Source organism: Mustelus asterias, chromosome 11 (genome assembly GCF_964213995.1).
Source record: "Mustelus asterias chromosome 11, sMusAst1.hap1.1, whole genome shotgun sequence".
NCBI lineage: Eukaryota > Metazoa > Chordata > Chondrichthyes > Carcharhiniformes > Triakidae > Mustelus > Mustelus asterias.
In genome coordinates this window covers 16,158,675-16,183,075 of record NC_135811.1, presented here as the reverse complement: position 1 = coordinate 16,183,075, position 24,401 = coordinate 16,158,675, and the positions used below count along the sequence as shown (strand labels likewise).

Genomic DNA, 24,401 nt, shown 5'->3' with positions numbered 1-24,401 from the left:
GGAATCCCGTGTTTCCCTGAACTGGTGAAACGATGTTGGCATAGGTTTGGAAATAGGTGCCTCCCATTTTTCTTGGTGCTCCTGTAGGAGAGCTAAACGGCACCTAGAAGTAAATGGGAGGAACGTGTTAGCCCCATGTCCTTTAGGGGAGGACAAATATGTTTGAAAGATTTTAATTTTTGACCAGGTCAATTTCACCTTGCACATCCATTCTAACCAATTTAAACTGGTTGGTACATTACTTCTTGTCTTCTGATCAAACTATTACTTTTCTCCTAGGATCATAGAAATCATAGAAACCCTACAGTACAGAAAGAGGCCATTCGACCCATCGAGTCTGCACCGACCACAATCCTACCCAGGCCCTACCCCCATATCCCTACATATTTTACCCGCTAATCCCCGCATCCCAGGACACTAAGGGGCAATTTTAGCATTGCCAATCAACCTAACCCGCACATCTTTGACTGTGGGAGGAAACCGGAGCACCCGGAGGAAACCCACGCAGACATGAGGAGAATGTGCAAACTCCACACAGACAGTGACCCAAGCCAGGAATCGAACCCAGGTCCCTGGAGCTGTGAAGCAGCAGTGCTAACCACTGTGCTACCGTGCCGCCCAATTTTCTTGGGCAGCTTAGTTGCACAGCGATGAGCACTGCTGCCTGACAGCGCCAGGCACCCAGGTTCAATTCCCGGCTTGGGTCACTGTCTGTGTGGAGTTTGCACGTTCTCCCCATGTCCTCATTGTTTTCCTCCGGGTGCTCCAGTTTCCTCCCCCAGTCTGAAAGGCATGCTGGTTAGGTGCATTGGCCATGCTAAATTCTCCCTTAGTGTACCCAAACAGGCACTGGATTTTCACAGTAACTTCATTGCAGTGTTAATGTCAGCCTACTTGTGACACTAATAAATAAATTTAAAAACTTAATCATGTTTATGAATGCTAATCTCCCCGAATAATTCAAATAAAACTGGTTACAAAAATTAGACATGCAAGGTAGAAAGAACATTTCAGGTGACACCTTAAAACTATTAATCTGAAAGACAAAACAACGGCAATATTTAGTTGTGTAGTAACTGACATAATTGATTATATTCTGAACATGTTTTGATTTAAATAAAGACTTATTTTGATGCCTTTAATTATTTTTTCCTATTTGAATTACAACATCTCAAAATTATGTTGAGATTTAAAATGCCATATATTTGCACAAGATTTTCACATAACATTAAGTTAAAACATTGAAATATTCAAGGGTTGAGAAATGATAGACTATTTAAAATGAATTCATTACAGGAAAAATATGCGCAAAGAACAGTACACCAGGTTTACATTCTTTCCCATTTATTTCAATTACACACTCAAAGGCAAACCTTGCTGCAATTTTGCCACGTTAGTTCTTGCTGACAGGAAAAACCTACTCAGATGACTGGCAGTGACTTCTTTCAGGCAAACTATTCAGGACATCATTATTTGGCATCCATTTCACTCCTGGATGCCAATCCTGGCACAGGAGTACAACTGAAAAGCTCATTAGTTGACATGGTTAGTTTCCAAGAGTGTTCTTTTAAATTGTTCAAACGAATCCTTCTTCTCATAGGCAGGATGAAGAAGTTTTTCACAGGAAGCTAAGAGGAATTCCGATATACTTCCCTCCTTTTAGTGTATTATGACCCATTAATCCTGCCTACGTTTCTATGGTTCTGCCTGATCATGTAGATAGGATAGTTGGAAATGAAGTATGACATGTTTTTGAGCTAATCAAGTAAAAGAAAATGCAAATTCTCACTTATTGAGGTGTTTAAGAAATACTGGAATTTTTTTCCCCCAATTAGCTCTCTTGAAATCCCAGCAAGCTGCATCAAGACTAAGGTTGAAGTTCCAAAGTCAGGAAAATTTTACATTAGCAATGCCCACATCCCATTAATGAATTTTAGAAAATTACACTCATAACTCTATTCCACTTGTCTGTTGTCAACAGATCCCAGTTGGGGTCTGTGGAGGATCCCTGGTGGTCCACAAAGGTGCTGGCTGCCACGTGACCGGTAAATGCTGGTTTGAACAATGCAAAATTTAAAAGGAAGCCAACTCAAAATTAAATGGACCAATCAAACCAAGACCTCTTGAAGTACTGGATGCTGACAGGCTACCTAGTCAGCCTATCAGCATCTAGTGCTCCGAGGGATCTTGCTGTAATTGGCCCATGTCCGGGGAGGGGGGGTGCAGGGGCAAGTGTGTCAGGGTGTTTGTGTGTGAGGATGGCGATGTGAGGGTGTGTGTGTTTGTGGGTATGAGGGTGAGTGTGTGTAAAGATGTGAGGGTGTTTGTATGTGAGAGAATGAAAGACGCGAGTCTGTGTAGGAGAGAGAGGCGTGTCTGAAATTAGAATCAGCTTTTCAGCATCATTTCTCTCATTTAATATGACATGTATATTTTTAATCAGAGAACGTTTGTATAACCAGATTAATATATGCATAGAAATAGCTAGAAAAGACTTGTTTACATTTGATTTCTGTGTTCACACCTATTTCACAGCAATTAAAGGTGACAAAATTGAGAATATTTGGGGTTTCACGATACTCTTGGGAGGTCAATAAGGGTTCTGCAGCTCAAAGTTTGGGAAATCCTGGATTAGTACAACAATAAAACATTACAATGTATTAGTACAACAAATAATATGCTTCAACTGGTTTTCTGTATGCTGTAACAAGGCTTTGTAAATGTCAGCGTAGTACACAGCTCACACGTCACTATTAAATGAGGCTTAGTGGTTGAATGCCAATCAAGTTTCTTTGTGCATTTTAAAGCATTTCTGCAGCACTACCAGCTGAACAATTTGAGGCATCCACCACAAAAGAATGCTGAAATCTCATGAAAGCATTATATTGCTTAGTGGAGCAACAGGTCTGCTTGGTCCTGGTGCTACTCCCTTATTTTGAACAAAATAAGGCTTGCAGAAAGATACATCAGTCAATTCTTACATTCAAAAGTACAGCTTTAGGTGTGTAAACCTTTCCAGAGAATGTATCCCATAATATTCAATTACTATTGTTAACAATTTGGGAGAAAAGGTGCACCTAACAATTCAAACAAATGCCTACTGCAGCTCCAAATTGGAAATTGTAACTCCATAAATCAGGTCGCATGCAATTCAACAAATCTTCACTCTGCCCCACAATTCGGTATAATGTAAGTGCCTAAAGCAAGCTGGTTTGGTGAAACCCAGTACAATAGATTTTGTGTTATCCAGCACTCTACCAACCGGAATTCTCCACTAACTGGAATGCTCCCCCAATACAAATCATCTCAAGCAACGACGAAGTTATCTGGATCTGATACCTGCGTAATGCATCATTTTATACTTTGATTTATGTTTTATGAAGATTGGAAGTAAAAAGAATAATGTTCTTTTACTTCCTGAATACTTGTATATTAGTTCATGCTACAAGAGTTGCACTGTATTCCATCGGTAAATGGAACTCTGTTAGCTAGCATTTTTATTAATTGGCACTATCCATTCCCCACGTAGGGCCCTGCAATAGTAATGTATGAAGGGAAGTGATATAATGCAATGTACAGCTGAAAACAGAGAAGCAGCAGGTATGAGAAAGAACACACCACAATTAAGTTACGTTCACTTATTGAGTATTCCCGAGTGTCATTCTCCAAATACACAACAAAACTGCAGACAAGGATAACAGATGTGCACTTGCAAGATCATCGGAAGAAGAAGTTTAAGCAAATAAGAGTCAGAAAAGGCGAAACCTTTCACAGGTGTGCACCACTGCTGGCTATGGAGAAAATCAATTGGCTAGTGTGGACGTGAGCAGAAGATACTCTGAAAACGGATTCTAAAGCTGGCATTATATTGTTTAGTGGAGCAACAGGTCTGCTTGGTCCTGGTGCTACTCCCACACCCTTAGTAGTAAATGACAAGACTGAACACCTCTACTTTCTCAGAAGAGTAAAGAAATTCGGCATGTCTGCTACGACTCTCACCAACTTTTACAGATACACCATAGAAAGCTTTATTTCTGGTTATATCACAGCTTGGTATGGCTCCTGCTCTGTCCAAGATTGCAAGAAACTACAAAGGGTCATGAATGAAGCCCTGTCCATCACTCAAACCAACCTCCCACCCACTGACACTCTCTACACTTCCCGCTGCCTCGGAAAAGCAACCTGCGCAATTAAGGACCCCATGCACCCTGAACATACTCTTATACCTTCTTCCATCGGGAAAAAGATACAAAAGTCTGAGGACATGTACCAACCGACTCAAGAACAGCTTCTTTCCTGCTGCCATCAGACCTTTGAATGGACCTACCTCTCATTAAGTTGATCTTTCTCTACACCCTAGCTATGACTGTAATACTACATTCTGCACTCTCGTTTCCTTCTCTATGAACGGCATGCTTTGTCTGTACAGCACGCAAGAAACAATACTTTTCACTGTATACTAATACATGTGACAATAATAAATCAAATCAAATGAAATGAAGGTCAAATATCTTGTGTAAATAAGACTGAGGTAGCTTCTGGAAAACTGACTGCAAAATTCGCATACGGGAAATGCACGAGTAAAAATGGTGGGAGTTTTGGCATCGGAGGAGTTTTTGATGAGAACGTGGAGCAGTGGAGCTCTTATGCTGAGCATTTTGATTATTTTGCGCTGGTGAACAGAATAGATTAAGACATTATGATGCCCATTTTCCTGAGCATGATAGAGGTAAAACTTTTAATCTCCTCGGCAGTCTTGTACATACAAATTGTGGCAATTTTGCAAGCACGTTTTTTTCCTAAACCCCTGGTGATTGCAGAGTGCTTTACATTCCATTGGGGAAACGGATATTAAAGAAGCTACATGAAGGCCACTGCGGAGTCGTATGCATGAAGGAAACAGTAAAAAAAAATTCTGGTGACCTGTACTTGATGCTGAGAGCAAGGAAAAAGTTAGAACATGTTCTTCTTGTACAATGATAAGAAACCTGCCACTCCATGGAAGTGACCTGAAGAGACTTGGCAACATGCGCATGTGGATTTTGCAGGACCTTTCAAAGGACACATGTTTTTACTAACTGTTGATGTTCACACCAAATGGTCAATGTGATGACATCTACCTCATCTGAGAAGACCACAGAGAAGCTCAGAGAAGTATTTGTACCTTTTGGTTCACTGTAGAGCCCTTCTGTAGTAATGTATGCAGGGAAGATGCAATGCGATGTAAAGCTGGAAACAGGGAGAAGCAGCAGGTATGAGAGAGAACACATCACAATAAAGTTATGTTCTATTACCGAATGTTCCCGAGTGTCATTCTCCAAATACACAACACTAGATACTAAAGATGCTCTGTAGTAGTTCTCTTTCAAATCTCACAATAGCATACTTAACTCTCTTCAATGGTGTTCCAAATCTCTGCTTTCATAGTTTCAGAAAACCACCAGAAAATTCAGAGGCATCTCCTGATCTTACACCCCCACCACTCTTTAATTAGCCCTTGGAAAATCCTTACAAAATTCACACAGAACAAATCAACCAATGAGAGTTATCATCACAAGGAAAAGATGGACACTCGCGTTTAACCAGCTCCATTGCCAGCTAGGTTGACTACATGTAGGTCAGACTCAGAATCTGTAGTGTGCACAACCCTGGCTTAAGATGACATCCAAAGCAGGTTTCCATTCTACCAAAGCTTCTTTTGCCGGTCCAAGTGGGCACTGAAAGGTTCATTGTTACTGTTTGTAAAAAGGAAGACAGTGCGTGACTGAGTCACTGGGAGAGTCATCATATTGTTTTTTCTTGATGAGTGTACCTACCGGGAGGTAGCAGAAGCAGATATGATAGTGACTTTTAAGGGGCATCTTGATAAATACATGAATAGGATGGGAATAAAGGGATATGGTCCCCAGAAGGGTAGGGGGTTTTAGTTCAGACGGGGAAGGGCCCACATAAAAATAATCAGCTGTATATTAAGCACCTTAAGGTGTTTCTGAGATGCAATAAAATTCTAAACAAGTATTTTTCAGCAAACTACAAAAATATTCTTGAAGCTGAGATTTTAGAATATGCAAAGAACATATAAACAGGCAAATGGAAAGCTACGTATCCTTTATTACGAGTGAAACTGAACATATTATGCTTCAGTTATACAGAGCATTGGTGAGATCACATCTCAAAAAGTGTACACAATTTGGGTATCCTTATTTAAGAAAGGGTGTAAATGCATTGGAGGTGGTTCAGAGGAGGTTTTACTAGATGATACCTGGAATAAGTGGTTTGTTTTATGAAGACAGGTTGGACAGGCTGGGCTTGTTGCCACTAGAGTTTAAAAGAGTGGAGGGTGGTTTGATTAAGTATACAAGATCCTGAATGGTTTAAAAAGGTGGACTTGGAAAGGATATTTCTTCTTTGGAGTGAGTCCAGAATTAGGGGGCTCTGTTTTAATATTAAGGATCTCCCTTATAGGACAGAGATGGAGAAAATAATTTTCTCTGAGGGTTGTGCAACTTTGGAACTCTCTGCCTTAAGTGGTGGTGGAAGTGGGGGTCATTGAATATTCTTAAGACAGAGGTAGGTAGATTCTTGTTAGGCAAGGGAATTCAAGGTTATCAGGGATAGATGGGAATGTAGAACCTGAAACACAAGATTAGCCATGATCTTATTGAATGGTAGAGCAGGCTGGACAGGCCAAATGGTCTATTTCTGCTCCTATTTCATAGGTTCGTAAACCATTTAATGAAAAACTAAGATTTTTTTGAAAATTGAATTAAATTTGAGAATACTCAGCATTTTAAAAAATTTCATAGAACCATAGAATCTACGGCACAGAGACTGGCCCTTTGGCCCAAACTGGTGCAGGACAACCAAAAAGCCCATCTAAGCTAACCCTATTTGCCTGCATTTGGCCCATATCCCTCTAAACATTTTCTATCCACTTGTTTGTCCAAATGCCTTTTAAATGTTGTCAATGTCCCTGCCTCAACCACTTCCTCTGGCAGCTCATTCCACATACATACCACCTTTTGTGTAAAAAGGTTTTTCCTCAGGTTCCCATTAATTCTTTCCTCTCTTTACTTAAACCTATGCCCTCTAGTTCTCGATTCCCCAACCCTGGGAAAAAGACTGAGTGCATTCACCCTATCCATGCCTCTCATGATCTTATACACCTCGATAAGATCACCCCTCAGTCTCCTATGCTCCAAAGAAAAAAGTCCTAGCCTGTCCAATCTCTCCCTATAACTCAGCGCCTTGAATCCTGGCAACATCCTTGTAAATCTCTTCTGCACTCTCTCCAGTTTAATAACTTCTTTCCTACAGCAAAGCTACCAAAACTGAACACACAATACTCCAGGTGCGGCCTCACCAACATCCTGTACAACTACAACATAACTTCCCAACTTCTATACTCAATGCCCTGACTGATGAAGGCCAGCATGCCAAAAGCCTTCTTCACTGCCCTATCTACCTGTGACTGTACCTTTAGAGAACCATGCACCTGAACTCCAAGGTCCCTCTGTACCACGATAGTCCCTAAGGTCCTACCATTCACCATGAAAGTCCTACCTTGATTTGACTTTCCAAAATGCAACACCTCACACTTTATCTGTATTGAAATCCATTTGCCATTTCTCGGCCCACTTCCCCAGCTAATCAAGATCCTGCTGCAATTTTTGATAATGTTCCTCACGGTCTACAATACCACCTATTTTTGTGTCATAATCTTTTTTCATTTTAAAAAAATATTACGATGACCAATGTATCAGAACTTTTTGCTTTTGTTCCCAAGGTCAAAAATACTATTACACATTATCTTCCCTACATCTGCAATATATTTAAAACTAGACTAATTTCATAGCCCATTGTGTTGTTTCCAAAGACATCTAAGCTATGGAAGTCCTTTGCATTCCAGTTTTTTTTAACCCATGTTACGACCCAACATCTTTTCAAAATTGGTGGTTACATATGAATTGTGTACAGGCATATTAGTTTCTCACCTAAAGAATAAACAAAACACAAAAATCTGAATATTTAAATTATCAGTTTTCTGCCACAGAAAGAGATTTTTAATTCACTACATTTCAGAAAGATTTTAATATTGAAACCAATCAAAGTCTAAGCTGGATCACTGAACTCTGAAAAGATTTAGGACTATAATAGTTTCAGTATGGCTTTTCTACTATTCGTCACTAATTTGCCAAGTAAACCACTACATTAACAGGCTTTGAGTTTCAGCTCCTGGTACTGAGCTCCTTAACTTCATTTCTTTCTAAGTTAAGAGGGTTGTGTTTGAGAATCAATCATTACTTGCCGATTTGAGGTCAACTCCTCACTAATTCAATATTTTCACCTATAGCTGAAGAAATTTTCAAAAATTAAAAATGCTTTATAATGATTTTGGTTTTATAAAATTTCTGAAGTGTCAGTCATTGCATTTTCCATATCAGCCTGCACCAAAAGTGGCCATTAACATTTCTCTATCTCTTGCATGAAGTATCTCAGCACAAGGTACTAAATGTGATGCATGTTCAAAATCTTCTGATAAACAGATAACTACTTAAGGATGGAATATAAACTGCTTTCAGTTTAGCAACCAGTCCACTTAGTTTATTTGCTATCTTGCAGTAAACACTCTTGTGGTGTACATAACCATCCACATTGCCATGACAACTAGTCTTCCAATTACAAAACATTTAAGAAATTATGCTTCAGCAATTGTTGCAACTCTGCATATTCCTGTATTATTGCCAGCTGGCACTGGACTAAGGAGCTCTTTATTCTCGCACAAAACCAGCAACATTGGATAAAAAGAATATTTTTAAACCTCAATATTAATTGTGTTAGTTTAAAATGCAATTCTGTTTCAGTATTCAATTCTGTTGTATTTTATTCTGAGTTTTTCTGGTTATTTCTGGCTTGCCCATACCCAGAATTGTTTTCCTTTTATTGTCTTGGGCTATATTTCATCATTGCTGCACCTCACCACAATTCTTTTCTTAAATTATTACTTTAAGTCATTTTAAAATCAGTTTTCAAAATCAGCACAGTTGATATCCTGCAATGTTACTCACCCCTGAAACTGTGATGCTTGCTTTTAATCATTTCATACCTTGGTGTACACTGTTTCATTAGCTATGAATAGATCATTCTTTTTTATCATTTATGGGATATAGGTGTCAATGGCCAGACCAGCATTTATTGCCTATCCCTAGCTGCCCTTGAGGTCGTGGCGGCGAATTGTCTCTTTGAACTGCTTTAGTCCCTGAGGTGAAGGTACACCGAGAGTGCTGTTGACCCAGCAACGGTGAAGGAATGGTGATACATTTCCAAGTCAGGATGGTGAATGACTTGGAGGGGAACCTTCAGGTGCTGGTGTTCTCAGGTATCTGCTGCGCTTGTCCTTTTAGATGGTAGTGGTCGTGGGTTTGAGACTTGCTGCTGAAGGAACCTTGGGGAGTTCCTGCAATGCATCCTGTAGATGATATACATAACTGCCACTGTTTGTCAGGGGTTGAGGGGTCGTATGTTTGCGGAAGAAATAGCAATCAAGCAGGCCGCTTTGTCCTGGATGTTGTCAAGCTTCTTGAGTGTTGTTGGAACTGTACTCATCCATGCAAGTGGAGAGTACGCCATTACACTCCTGACTTGTGCCTTTTAGATGGTGGACAGACTTTGAGGAGTCAGGAGTTAAGTTGTTTGCCGCAGGATTCCTAGCCTTTGACTTGCTCTGGTAGCCACTGTATTTGTATGGTTAATCCAGTTCAGTTCTTGTCAACAGTAACCCCCCCAGGATGTTGATAGTGATGATTCAGTAGTGGTAATGCCATTGAATGCCGAAGGGCGATGATTAGATCCTCTCTTGTTGGAGATGGGTCATTGCCTGGCACCTGTGTGGCACGAATGTTACTTGCCACTTGTCAGCCCAAGCCTGGATACTGTCCAGCTCTTGCTGTGTTTCGACACAGGTGCTTCAGCATCTGAGGAGTCACGAATGGTGCTAAACATTGTGCAGGCATTTGGACATCCCCCTTTGACCTTACGATGGAAGGAAAGTCATTGGTGAAGCAGCTGAAGATGGTTGGATCTGGGACACTACCTTACCAAACTCCTGCAGTGATGTCGTGGAGCTAAAATGATTGACCTTCAATCATCTTCTTTTGTGCCAGGTATGATCACAACCAACAGAGGGTTTTCCCCTGAATCCCATTGACTCCAGTTTTGCTAGGTCTCCTTGATGCCATGTTGCCTTGATGTTAAGAGCTCACCTCTGGCATATTCAGCTCTTATGCCCATGTTTGAACAAAGAAAAATACAGCACAGGAACGGGCCTTTTGGCCCTCCAAGCCTGCACTGATCATGCTGCCCATCTGAACTAAAACCCCCTACCCTTCCGGGGATCATATCCCTCCATTCCCACCCTATTCATGTATTTGTCAAGATGCCTCTTAAATATCACTGTCATATCTGCTTCCATTACCTCCCCCGGCCGCGGGTTCCTGGCATCCACCACCCTCTGTGTATAAAGCTTGCCTCATACAGTTTCTCTAAACCTTGCCCCTCGCACCTTAAACTTATGCCCCCTAGTAATTGACTCTTCCACCCTGGGAAAAAGCTTCTATCAACTCTGTCCATGCCCCTCATAATCTTGTAGACTTCTATCAGGTCGCCCCTCAACCTCCGTCGTTCCAGTGAGAACAAACCAAGTTTCTCCAACCTCTCCTCATAGTTAATGCCCTCCATACCAGGCAACATCCTTTTCTGTACCCTCTCCAAACACTATATTCCAAGTGCGGCCTAACTAAGGTTCTATAAAGCTGCAATATGACTTGCCAATTTTTAAACTCAATGCCGCAGCTGATGAAGGCAAGCATGTCCTATGCCTTCTTGACTACCTTCTCCACCTGCATTGCCACTTTCAGTGATTTGTGTACGTGTACATCCAGATCCCACTGCCTGTCACTTCTCTGAAGGGTTCTACCATTTACTGTATATTTCCCATCTGTATTCGACCTTTCAAAATGCATTACCTCACATTTGTCCGGATTAAACTCCATCTTCTATCTCTCTGCCCAAGTCTCCAACCGATCTATATCTTGCTGTATCCTCCGACGGTCCTCATCGCTATCTGCAATTCCACCAACCTTGGTGTCATCCGCAAACTTACTAATCAAACCAGTTATTTTTCCTCCAAATCATTTATATATATTACAAACAGCAAAGGTCCCAACACTGATCCCTGAGGAATGCCACTAGTCACAACCCTCCATTCAGAAACCCACCCTTCCACTGTTACCCTCTGTTTTCTATGACCGAGCCAGTTCTGTATTCATCTTGCCAGCTCACCTCTGATCCTGTGTGACTTCACCTTCTGTACCAGTCTGCCATGAGGGACCTTGTCAAAGGTCTTATTGAAGTAAGTACTGAAGTTTGAACCTAAGCTGTATTGAGTTCAGAAGATAAGTGACCCTGGCGGAACCCAAGCTGAGCATCCATGAGCAGGTTGTTGCTGAGTAAATGCCGCTTACTTTACTGATGATCGAGAATAGACAGATAGAGCGATAATTGGCCAGGTTTATTTGTGCTGTCTCATATGGGGACATACCTGGGCAATTTTCAACATTGCCGGGTAGATGCCAACATTGTAGCTGTACTGGAACAGCAAATTCTGGAACACAAGTTTTCAGTACTATTGCTCGAATATCTTATAAACATGAAAACTAAAAGCAGAAGGCTAATGGTTTAGTGGCGTATTACTTTAGTACTACTCAGGAGTTACAATGTTCAGCTTTTAGGAAATTTACATAAACCATTCAATGGCATACATAAAATTGCCTGCTGGCATCAAAAAGGAGGAACAAACACTAGAAAATCTTGGTCTGGGTTAGGAGATGTTGATCGGGGAGGCTCAATCAACCAAAGTTATTGCCAAGTGAGAATAATGTTGTGAAAGTACATTTAGCCATGGAGTTAACTGGCATGATTAAAACAATTCATAGTCTAGCCCGGTCTTAAGTATCCATTTTACAAAATATATATCAAGGACAAGTAGGACTATGATGTATTATACTGTAATACAGTTGCTGGTTCTAGTCTCATTTCAGTACTGCATGGCGGAAATGCTTTTCAGCTGAGAATTTAAACCAAGGCTTTGTCTTCCCTCTCAACTGAATGCATTGTAACCAGAAAAGCTATTAAAAAAGGTTGAGTTCTCCCAGTATCCTGGGAATATTTATCCCTCAACTAAGATCACAAATATTATCTGATCACATATCTCTCAGTAAGAAGTCTCACAACACCAGGTTAAAGTCCAACAGGTTTATTTGGTAGCAAAAGCCACTAGCTTTCAGAGCGCTGCTCCTTTGTCAGGTAAGTGGGAGTTCTGTTCACAAACAGGGCATATAAAGACACAAACTCAATTTAGTCAAACTCAAAATTGAGTTTGTTTCTTTATATGCCCCGTTTGTGAACAGAACTCCCACTTACCTGACGAAGGAGCAGCGCTCCGAAAGCTAGTGGCTTTTGCTACCAAATAAACCTGTTGGACTTTAACCTGGTGTTGTGAGACTTCTTACTGCGTTTACCCCAGTCCAGTGCCGGCATCTCCACATCATCACATATATCCCCACATGGGATCTTCCTACATATGCATTGTGTGTGTGTTTCCCTACGGCAGTTCAACTACACAATAGACAAATATGTACTGTTTTGTAAAGAAAAAAGTGCTTTAGATGTTGAGGTCATGCAAGATGATATATAAATTAATGTCTTTTCCTAGCTAGGATGACTTTTTGTTTTTTCCTCTCTTTTTTAAAAAAGGTGTCATCACATCTTAGTAGGCATAATTTTTGTTATTCCTCTTGATGCAACTGGCACTTAAAGTTATTGAATGAAAAAAGTAACTGCATAATAAAGGAATATAGACAAAACCTTGGCACTTCATCACTATGATACTGCGATATCAGCTAAAATTTCATATCCTGACATGGGTCCCTCGTCAACTGGATAAAGCTCGTTTATGGTTCTGTAGCCTTCCTTTCTGCTCCAATGTCAAAAGCAGGATTTCCCTTTTGTTATATTTAGACAGCTTCAAAATAAAAGTCACAGATAAAATTTATCATGATCTTTATTCAGTGGTGATGGTTTGCAAACAGAAAGTATTAAATCAGTATTACTGGGCTGTCAAATGGCACATTTCCATGAAGACAAGAAAATAGTTCAGGACTGAATTAGGAATTGAATGCACACTTTCAGAGGTTGACATTATCAGTGCAGTATTTAAAAAGACCAGCAACTAGGAGATCAACCAAATAACCTTGTCCAAACCCTGGGACTGAACTATCCTGGCCTCTGACATGGAAGGTAGCCATGATACCAAAATGTGTAAAAACATGGAAAGAAACAATTAATCATTGTATGTGTTAGAAAGGGTGAAAACATGAAAGTGAATGAGAGATCAAACTTGACAATCCACAGTAAAGTAATGCATTATACTTTTTTGTCCTCCAAGCATTGCTCACAGTTTAGGTACAGCAAAGTTCCATTTCAGCTTGAGCAACATGCTTCAGGCCTAAGCTTAAGAGGGCACCAAATACTTTGACCTAATGACATTTCAATTTCCCATACCATTCATTTAATAACCTCAGTAAGCAGGAGGGCAAAAAAGAGAGCAAGTGAAAGACAAGTACCAGCGCCTACTGAAATCAACACAATCACTATGGTTGACAATTCTGCATCCTGTAGAAATTAGGTGTGAAATGTCAGATTACAAAAGTAGGCTCAAGAACATAATATTTAAAAAAACTATTAGCAGATGTGTGTTCATCTTTTCATATTTTAGCTGTTGGAAATATCAGTTGCTTTCACCCAGAAAAAGAAAACAAGAAAAAGCTGTTGCGTACTATCGTAGTGATGGGCAGAAGCATAATATTAGTAAGGGCAGCAAGCTGTCTGTGTGTCATCTTAGAGAGCAGCAAGTGGGAAGGAATGTTCTCTATTGGAACATTTATATAGCAACTGTCACAATTTCATGATATCCCAAAACATTTTACAACCAATGAAGTATTTCTGAAGCACAGTCATTGCACTGAGATCTTGTGGCAGCATCCCCATCTCTGGGCCAGAAGCTGTGGGCTCAAGTCCCACTCTGGGATCTGATAGCCACAGAAGGTGTGATCATACGTGGCCAGGTTGATTATCAGCATGTAAATCCTCCGAATATACCTGATGGCAGCAATAAAAGTGGGAAAGTTTGCTGGTCAGCCATGCTGCAGAAAGCGGCAAGTCAATGCAGTACTTTGCCAAGTAATCATCTTTACTAATCATAATCATGGACCAATCCAATGGGAGTTCACAGTCGTCAGCGTCCATTCAGGGTATATGCATAGCAGGACTCTACAAAGAGCAACGTTATAATAGATCTTCTATTTTTGTGATGTTGGTTATTATAAAAGGTTTTGAGAAGGTAAAGGATTATTTTGGTTGATTAATCAATTGACCAAAGACAAACTCTATTGCTACTAGAAGAATGCAGAAGGAACGGTGGAAAAAATCTTTTCACACTAAGGATTATTGAGCACTGGATGTTTTATCATTGGTTATTGATGCGGAGACTATAACGTGACTTAAAAGAGAATTGGATAATTGGTTCAAAAGGAACAGTTGAGGTACTTCAATTGATTTCAGTAACATTCGGGATGAGATGGTTACAAAAAGCTCTGGTCCCATGATTGCTATCCAGTGAAGTCAGTTTCTAAGTGCATGCAGGCCCGATTATGGATATCAGATAAGGAACATGATCAGATTTGATTGTGCTGTCCTGCATGTTCATTCAACATGAAGAATGGTCAGACACCAAACAGACATTAGGCGTTTCAATATGCAAATAGGAGCCTTTCCTGGGTGCCTATGCAAGAGCCTTTACCAGTAAATTGATTGACATACTTCTGATGCTGAATAAGTGTGTGCACACCAACTGCCATTATGAATTCATGGACGCAACCTAATTTCTAGACAAGTGCTTGTAGAAGAGGGACGAAAATTTGAAAGGGGAAAGAAAGCCAAATATTTTTATGGCCATGTCATTGCGTTATTAAACATAAACCACTCTCCTTTCCTTCCCACTTGCTGCTCTCTAAGATGACACACAGACAGCTTGTTGCCCTTACTAATATTATGCGTCTGCCCATCACGAGGATAGTACGCAACGGCTTCTTCTGGTTTTCTTTTTGAGTGAAAGCAACTGATATTTCCAACAGCTAAAATATGAAAAGATGAACGCACAACTGCTAATAGTTTTTAAAAATATTATGTTCTGGAACAGCACCCAGATATTAATGAAGACAATGCAAGATTGACCAGGCAAAGATTGACTTGTCACTGTTGACGGGCCAAATTTTCTCATTATTGAACTTCATAGTGACTTACTACAATGAAGCTCATTAGCAAACCAGTTGGGATCTTATGAAAGTCCAAACTTTTCATGGTTATTGTTCTGATGCTAGCACATAAATTACCCAAATTTAATGAATTTAATTTCATAAAATATCCATTAGACTCAATATGTTAAAAACACTGCATAAAAGCAAGGTGTTCTTGTCAGCTCAACCCACTGGCAGTATTCCACCTGGTTGGGTCATACAGTCAAGTCATACAGCACAATCTAGGCAAATACTTGTGCAGTATTGAAGGAATGTGGCACTGCTAGAACTGTTTTTGTTCGAATGAGATGTTAAACTGAGGTTCTGTTTGTTCAGCTGGATGTAAAAGATCCCATGGTGCTATTCAAAGAGAGATTTGAGAGTGGAGGGGCGGGCAGGTGGGAGGTGGTGGAAGTTCTCCTGATGTCCTTCAAGCAGTTTATCCTTCAATCAATATCTTCAATATACCACATTCACTGGTCATTTATGACATTGCTGATTGTGGGACCTTGCTGGGTGCAAAGTGACTGCCAAGTTTGCACACAAAACAAGACTATACTTTAAAAACAAGTATTTGGCTGAGAAGCACTGCTTCAATAGTTTGAAAGGCACAGTATAAAATAGAGTTCATTATATATTGTGAAACCAAGAACAGTGGCAAATTGACAACTCGCGTTTCTTTTGAAGTCCTGAGATTTTGAATCTCATTAGAACTACCAGAATCAAAGAGACAGGAACTGCTTTCTTACAATATCAACTTGTACACATAATATATTCAGCATGAAATGTTCCAGTTAATTAGAAGTTATATTTCAAAGGGGCATATTCACATTTCCGTTACAGTGCAATAAGATTTATCCATATAAGCAATACAAATCACAACGTCCCAGCTTGATTTCTGGTCTTTGTTGAGCTCAGTCAGGCACAGTACTATTAACCTCTACGATTCAGCAGAAAAACAGTAACACACTGCTCCTGGGCAGAATGGATATGATTGGATAACTTCCTTGTCAATCACAGCTGAAGACCATACTGCTGCAAGTGACCAAGTTCAATTTTATATGCTTTATCATATGTAACAATCCACCTGCCACTCATTGCATTTTGCTGAAGAAATAACCACTTTAGGTGATGTTGTTGTACTTCACAGAGACATTCTTTAAATAGACTATTTGCTGTATTGCACAATATAAACAGACTTTGCTGAATAAATCAACTTTGATTGCTATAAAATACACTGTTTGCTGAATCCTTTCTGATCCAAACCCACCACTAACTCATTAGTGGGTCCAGTGCAACTCAATACCTGATAGCACTGTCAATAAATACGCTTAAAAATTTCTTTTTTCACTGATTGCACGGTTTACTATGTTAAAGGCGTAACATAAATACAAGTTGCTGTTACTGCTCTTGATGTTTTCCAGTAACTCATGTAAACAGCAAGTGATGCTTCTTGAGTCAAACTACATTGATTAATTAAGACAAAGTAGGAGAGCACCTAGGAAGGAGTTGCATTGTTTGGGAAATAAAGGGTGGCAATAAAAAGAGCGCCAAATACCAAAGACATTTTTTCCTAAAATTCAAACGTCCCTTAAATTAGAAAGAAATTTCAACATTCTGGTCAAAAAGAAAATCTTAAAGATGCTTATTTCTTGTACTCTGAAAAGATGAAAAAAGGCTTCAACTAAATTTCCAACCGGTTTGCAAATCTTTGATCTGCTTTTCATATTGCACCAGTTATTGGCATCTGTATTGATGAATATTAATGTTCAGAATGTAGGGACAGAACTATTACAAACATACAAATAATATGGGGCAGCACTGAAGAACTTTAAAAAGCATTTTTTAAAAACTGAGTGTTATTGTAAGATTAGTACGAGATGTCAGAAAAATTATATTCCCTGTAGTGTCATGACTATTGGGGAGTCGTAAGTGCACAAAAAACCATTTGCACATATTCCAGAATATTAGGCACTGCAGTGACTGCCAATGAGAACGAAAACAGATGCACAATGTTCTCCTTCATAATAGTTATGAAGCCTGTGACTTGAAAGTTCAAGATTTAAAAATCATCAATCACTAAGATATGGTGACATTCTGCTGCTTCTTACGAAATTCATGGAACATATATATTTTTCAACCCAAATCGTGCAAGCAGGAAGTGGCTGCACAATGCACAGTTAGTGTTACTTTCCTTCTTCAGGTCGGTAACAAGCCACCTGCACCTGCGCAGATGAAGACAAAGTGAAACCTCAAGAAATTGAAGTTCAGGTGATCTGAACCAAAGCACCATACCAGAGAATATTGTTCTCCCAGTGTTAGGACCACAATTGTTTACGATTTACATAGATGATTTGGAGTCGGGGACCAAGTGGAGTGTGTCAAAATTCGCAGATGACACTAAGATGAGTGGCAGAGCAAAGTGTGCAGAAGATGCTGAAAGTCTGCAAAGGGATATAGATAGTCTAAGTGAGTGGGCGAGTGTCTGGCAGATGGAGTACAATGTTGGTAAATGTGAGGCCATCCATTTTGGTAGGAACAACAGCAAAATGGACTATTATTTAAATGGTAAAATATTGCAGCATGCTGCTGTGGAGAGGGACCTGGGTGTCCTTGTGCAAGAATCACAAGGAGTTGGTTTGCAGGTCGAGCAGGTAATTAAGGCGGCAAATGGAATTTTGTCCTTAACCGCGAGAAGGATGGAGTTTAAAAACGAGGTTATGTTTCAGCTGTATAAGGTGCTGGTGAAGCCACACCTGGAGTACTGTGTACAGTTTTGGTCTCCTTACTTGAGAAAGGATATACTGGCTCTGGAGGGGGTGCAGAGGAGATTCACTAGATTGATTCCGGAGTTGAGGGGGTTGGCTTATGAGACGAGACTGAGTAGGCAGGGGCTACACTCATTGGAATTCAGAATAATGAGGGGAGATCTTATAGAAACATATAAGATTATGAAGGGAATAGATAAGATAGAAGCAGGGAAGTTGTTTCCACTGGCGGGTGAAACTAGAACTAGGGAGCATGGCCTCAAAATAAGGGGAAGCAGATTTAGGACTGAGTTGAGGAGGAACTTCTTCACACAAAGGGTTGTGAATTTGTGGAATTCCCTGCCCAGTGACGCAGTTGAGGCTAACTCATTGAATGTTTTTAAGGCAAGGATAGATACATTTTTGAACAGTAAAAAAATTAAGAATTGTGGTGAGCGGGCGGGTAAGTGGAGCTGAGTCCACAAAAAGATCAACCATGATCTTACTGAATGGCGGAGCAGGCTCGAGGTGCCAGATGGCCTACTCCTGCTCCTAGTTCTTATGTTCTTATGAATGTACCCCTGAGAGCAGGACACAGGGGGAGGGGGACAGGGAGAGGTCACAGAAGAAAGTCCTAGGCAGAGACAAAAACAGAAAGTGGTCACAGAAGTTAAAAGAAATTAACAGAGAAATAGGGTCGGAGTTAAAGAGAGAGCTGCAAGGAGCAGATCTGAAGCAAAGTGGGCTCGAGAGAAACACTGAAGAAAGATCCAATGAATCAGCCGGAGGTTGGTGACACTTTACTGCGAGCCTTTGAGAACAGTAGTGTTAATTCACATGTACCAGATACTTACTCTGAATATTGGAATACAAGGTAGATGTATGCATAGAGATATTGCTGAGCTAAAGGAACAGTGAATATTTGAATCATCTTCTTGCATTTGCATTGAGATTTTTTCCCCAACCTTTTTATCTAGTGTAATATAGTTCATTTCTCTTTTTTAATAAATAATTAAGCTTTTTTTGGAATTAGAAATTTATCAATAGACTCCTGGGAATATGTTTAGTAACTTCCTTCATGGTTTCTGAAAGAAAATTAGGATCTATTAAGCCAGGTTTCATTCTGGGATCTGACTTGTCCAATATTATCAGCTGGGGTCGTAAAAAGATCAGTGAATTTCAAATAATGCTTTTCACTTTATCTTTTTTGATGTCCTAGTACACCTTTTTCAAGCCTGGACCCATGCTTAGAGGCCCTTCGGCCCATCGAGTCTGCACCAACATGAGAAACACCTGACATCCCACCCAATCCCATTTACCAGAACCTGACCCATAACCTTGAATGTTATGATGTGCCAAACTCATCCAAGTGCTTTTTAAAGGATGTGAGGCCAATTGCCTCTGCCACCCTCTGGGTAAAAACATCCTTCCTAAACCTCCTGCCCCTCACCTTGAACCTATGTCCCCTTGTGACTCACCCCTCAACCAAGGGGAACAGCTGCTCCTTATCCACTCTTGTCATGCCTCTCATAACCTTGCACACCTCGATCAGATCGCCCCCTCAGTCGTCTCAGCTTCAATGAAAACAACCCAACTCTTTTCAGAACTTAAATGTTCCATCCCAGGAAGCATCCTGGTGGATCCCCTCTGCACCCTCTCCAATGCAATCACATTTTCACTATTAGGTTTGTCCTTTCCTTATGTATTCTCACCTCAATATCTCATATAATTTCCTCTAAAGAATCCAGAAACCTCTTTATTTCATAGTGCAAGTTGTTGTAAACTTCAAGAATGACCTATTTTGACAGTGAAGTTGAAGTAAACATTTGAAGTTCAGAGAACAATGCCAAGTATCTTTTCTTACCCTTACAGGACAGCTTATCTGGAAATACTGCAGCTGTTAACATTTAACTAACTCAAAATCCCCCTTACCTACTAGCAAGCTATTCATTCAATATTTGAGCTGCCAGTCATCCTGATCAGAGGGTGATACTCACCCCAGTGTCAATACTCACCAATACTCACCCTAGAGCTTCGTACTATTGTCAGAGGCAAGATGGCTGCTGATAATAACGAAAGAAAGTAGTAAGGAAAAGTGATTTTTTTTAAAAAGTGTGCAGGGTCATAATGACACAACGATTGGGGGGGGGGGGCATCTTTAAAAAATTCTAAGTCCAGGACATGCGGGGAAAATGGGAGAGTTTCAGATCCATTTTTTGGGCGAGTTCAAACCTGCTGTCTTATGTACCCAGTAAATTAAAAAAAGTCTGTGGGGCGGGGAGGGTGTGCTCAAGTTGCCCAAATGCTGGCTGAGAGCAGCAGAGGACGCCATTGTGTATGTGCAGGTCTCCAGCAGCAGAGGCCAGTCACTCAGCTGCTGCTGTCAATGTGCCTCCCTGGCTTAAACATAGCACCCACTCCCACAGTTACCAAGGGGGCCCGCGGCCTTTTGCGACCATCCCCTCCACCCGGGAATTGGCCGACAGACTCCCTCCAGCATCACCGCCCACCCCTATCCCCTTCCCCATGGCCAGCTCCAATTGTCTCCCTCCCTCCCGAACTGATCACTGATGCAGAGTGGCAGCGAGTCTCCCCTCCTTCCACCGATCCCAATGCAGTGTATGTAGCGGCCTCCCTCCAACAACCCCCCAACACTGATGGGCCGTCCCCCACCCCCTCCCCTCTGGCCCCAGCCCCCAAACAATGCCCAATGGGCAGTGCTAGGCTCGCAATGCTCCCTTGCCCCTGACCTCCCCTGGCCCCAATGGCCTCCTGTTCTACCGGCGAGTCCATTACGACTGGTCCCTATTGCTGGGGAGCAGCTGTGATTCTCGCCAGACAGAGCCTCTCCTGATGAGGTCACAGAGGCAAGTGAGACCGGCTCATTCATTCAATGTAATACGGACATAAGAGCAGAAGTAGGCAAATTCAGCCCTTCAAGCCTTCTCTACCATTCAATCAAATCATGGCTTTAAATTACATTTCAATATAATTTAAATAAGTTATTCAGCTTCGCCCCAGAAATGGATGCGAGGCTGATCGTGCAGGATATCAGGTGCCGGTAAGATCGTGAGAGGCGAGAAATCGGGCGTGAACCTGATTTCTTGGCTCTCACATGATCTTACTGGCTCGCCCTGCCCACGTGCTGGTGGGGTGCAATGGTTAGATCGCCCCTGGGGTTTCAGATGGATGGTAAATTGAAGGAGAGCAGTTGAAATTAGGTTTAAAATTGTGAAATGCTTCTTTGCTTCTGCGTAATATTTCTGTCAAAACAAGTTGTTACCCATCTATATATATCACAGCGTCCTTCCAAAGTCACTTATCATTAGAGCTATGCAGCTGAAATGCAAAAAGGATAACACTCTCTATGCCATTAATTAAATGCAATTTAATAAAAAAACCCAACCTTGTTCTTCATCATCAAATATCACAAAAGCAACCCTAAAAAATACCCCAAAGAAATTTCCACCAGTGGTTTCCATGGCTGTTGTCTTCCAATTCACCACCTTATATATTGCTAGCAAGCACACTTACAACATAATTAATCTGCATTAAAACATTCACAGAAACATCCATTGTTAGAATTCTTTGCACCAACTTTCCGCTGCACAGGTCCATGCACATCTGGGCTTGCATTCTCAAGCTTTCACCTATCTTAAAAAAAATTATTTATTAATAGTCACAAGTAAGACTTACATTAACACTGTAATGAAGTTACAGTGAAATTCCCCGACTCACCACATTCCGGCGACTGTTTGGGTCAATGTACCTAACCAGAACGCCTTTCAGACTATGGGGCCTTCAGTGTCCCTGTCATTGCTTTGCACATTAAAGTCTTGGGTTAGTGGTATCCAGCCTGACACATTAAAAAACTATTTTACTTTTTATTGCACGTTTAACTGTCATTCGACCCTGGTCTATCTTTATCAACTTGGAAACCAGTGGAAAGGCGGCCTACATTTGCCTCCCCATGGGCATCATAGCAAAATGCAGTTTGTCTCATACTTTGAAAGCTACACATTCGAACATCATGATTTGGAACAGTATCCCACAGATATAACAATGAATATCTCGCACATGGCTGCTCACTTCAAAAAAACATGTTGTGAAACCTTAGCGTTCAAGATAAAACTAGTAATTAAATGTGCTTACAAGTTTTTTAATTACGTAGAAGCAAAAGTATCCAGCTCAACTGACAACACTTTAAAACCATCTACAACAAAGTTTCAGGTCTGAATCTGAGATTTTGATAAATGTTAACTCAAGCTCCAACCCACCATTACGACATGGAAACTGCACAATGCAGAAAGCTAGCTGTTTATATTTCAAATAGATTTTTGGCATTCCAGTTTATGTTAAGTATTTAGGCACATTATTTTTTTTTAAGGCAAGTAGTGCTGGTGAGAGATTGATTGAATTATTTATTTATTTAATTAGTCAGTTAGTGTGTGTTTTGTTTTGGCCTTTACTTTTGCAGTAGTATTTTTTTAAAGTTTAAAGTGAAAACCGGAAGTGGAGGCAGGCACGCTGACATCGTTTAAGACTTACCTGGATAGTCACATGAGCAGCCTGGGAATGGAGGGATACAAACGATTGGTCTAGTTGGACCAAGGAGCGGCACAGGCTTGGAGGGCCGAAGGGCCTGTTTCCTGTGCTGTACTGTTCTTTGTTCTTTGGGCTGCTAAGGAGTCTGGGAAGGGTTTTTTTGTAAGCGCGCGAAGTATAAAAGGTAGGCTGCAGTATACAGCGGGCAGCGTCGGGAGCGGGCAGGGGAGTGAGTGGGAAGCTGAGTGAAAGCTGTCAGGGCTTTGGCTCACAGGGTGAGTGGGAAGCTGAGTGAAAGCTGTCAGGGCTTTGGCTCACAGGGCTTAGGCAGAAAGGGCAAGGCAAGGTAAGTTATTTTTATCCAAACCTATATAGGATAAGGGTAACTATGAGTGATAGGCCAGTTCGGTGCTTCCGGTGTGGGATGTGAGAGTTCCTGGAAACACCTAGCCCCCCGGAGGACCACATTTGCGCCAGGTTCGTGGAACTGCAGCTCCTGAGGGACCACGTCACAGAACTGGAGCTGCAGATTGCTGATCTTGGTCTAGTCAGGGAGAATGAGAGAATAATTGACATGAGTTATAGGGAACTAGTTACACCGGGGCATCGGGAGGAAGACACGGGGGTCACAGTTAGGAGGAGTAAAGGTCAGAAGGGTATTGTACCAGAGAGTACTCCGGTGGCTGTCTCTCATAATAGGAAGGGCTCGGTGACAGGTGTGAGAGGGGAGGGGAGTGAGCAATTAGTGGAGGGGTCACCTGTGGTTGTCCCACTCCAAAACAAGTATATTGTTTTGGATAGTGTGGAGGAGGATGACTCTCCAGGGGTAAGCCACAGTGACCAGGTCACTGGCACAGAGTCAGGCTCTGTGGCCCGGAAAGGAAAGAGAGGGGTTAGGAGAGCAATAGTGGTGGGGGATGCGTCGGTTAGAGGCACAGACAGGCGATTCTGTGGGTGCGAACGGGACTCCAGGATGGTAGTCTGCCTACCTGGTGCTGGGGTAATGGATGTCACCGAGCGGATAGGAGGCATCTTAAAAGGGGAAGATAAAGAAACGGATGTCATTGTACACATTGGTGCAAATGACGTAGATATGAAGAGCAGGGGGATCCTACGAGAGCAATTCAGGGAGTTGGGAAATAGACTAAAAAGTAGGGCCTCCAGGGTGGCCATCTCTGGGCTGCTCCCAATGCCTCGTGCCAGTGAGGCTAAGAATAGGGAGTTAGTACAATTGAATGCTTGGCTAAAGGACTGGTCCAGGAGGGAGGGCTTCATTTTCCTAGATCAATGGGAAGTTTTCAGGAGAGGATGGCACCTGTACAAGAAGGACGGGTCACAACTAAGTTGGAAGGACACGAATATCCTGGCTGGGAGTTTTGCTAGTGCAGTTCGGGGGGGTTTAAACTAGTATGGCAGGGGGGTGGGGATCAAAATATTAGGTCTACAAGTGTAGAGGCTGGGGACGAGCTTGGGGCTGGGACAAGGCTGGCAAAGAAGAAGAGCACTCTGGGGGAGGATGACCTCACTGGGCCTGGAGGTCTGGAGTGCTTATACTTCAATGCAAGGAGCATAGCAGGTAAGACAGACGAACTTAGGGCCTTAATGCTCACGAGGAATTTGGATGTGGTTGCGGTGACAGAGACTTGGTTGAAAGAGGGACAGGACTGGCAGCTGAATATTCCGGGGTACAAGTGTT

The 24,401-nt window shown here is 41.5% G+C and overlaps 1 protein-coding gene across 11 annotated transcripts in view; it reads right to left on the bottom strand.

The window, feature by feature from the left end:
- Window positions 1-24,401, bottom strand: part of add3a (adducin 3 (gamma) a) — a 238,662-nt gene that overhangs the window by 93,485 nt on the left and 120,776 nt on the right. The window lies entirely within an intron of this gene.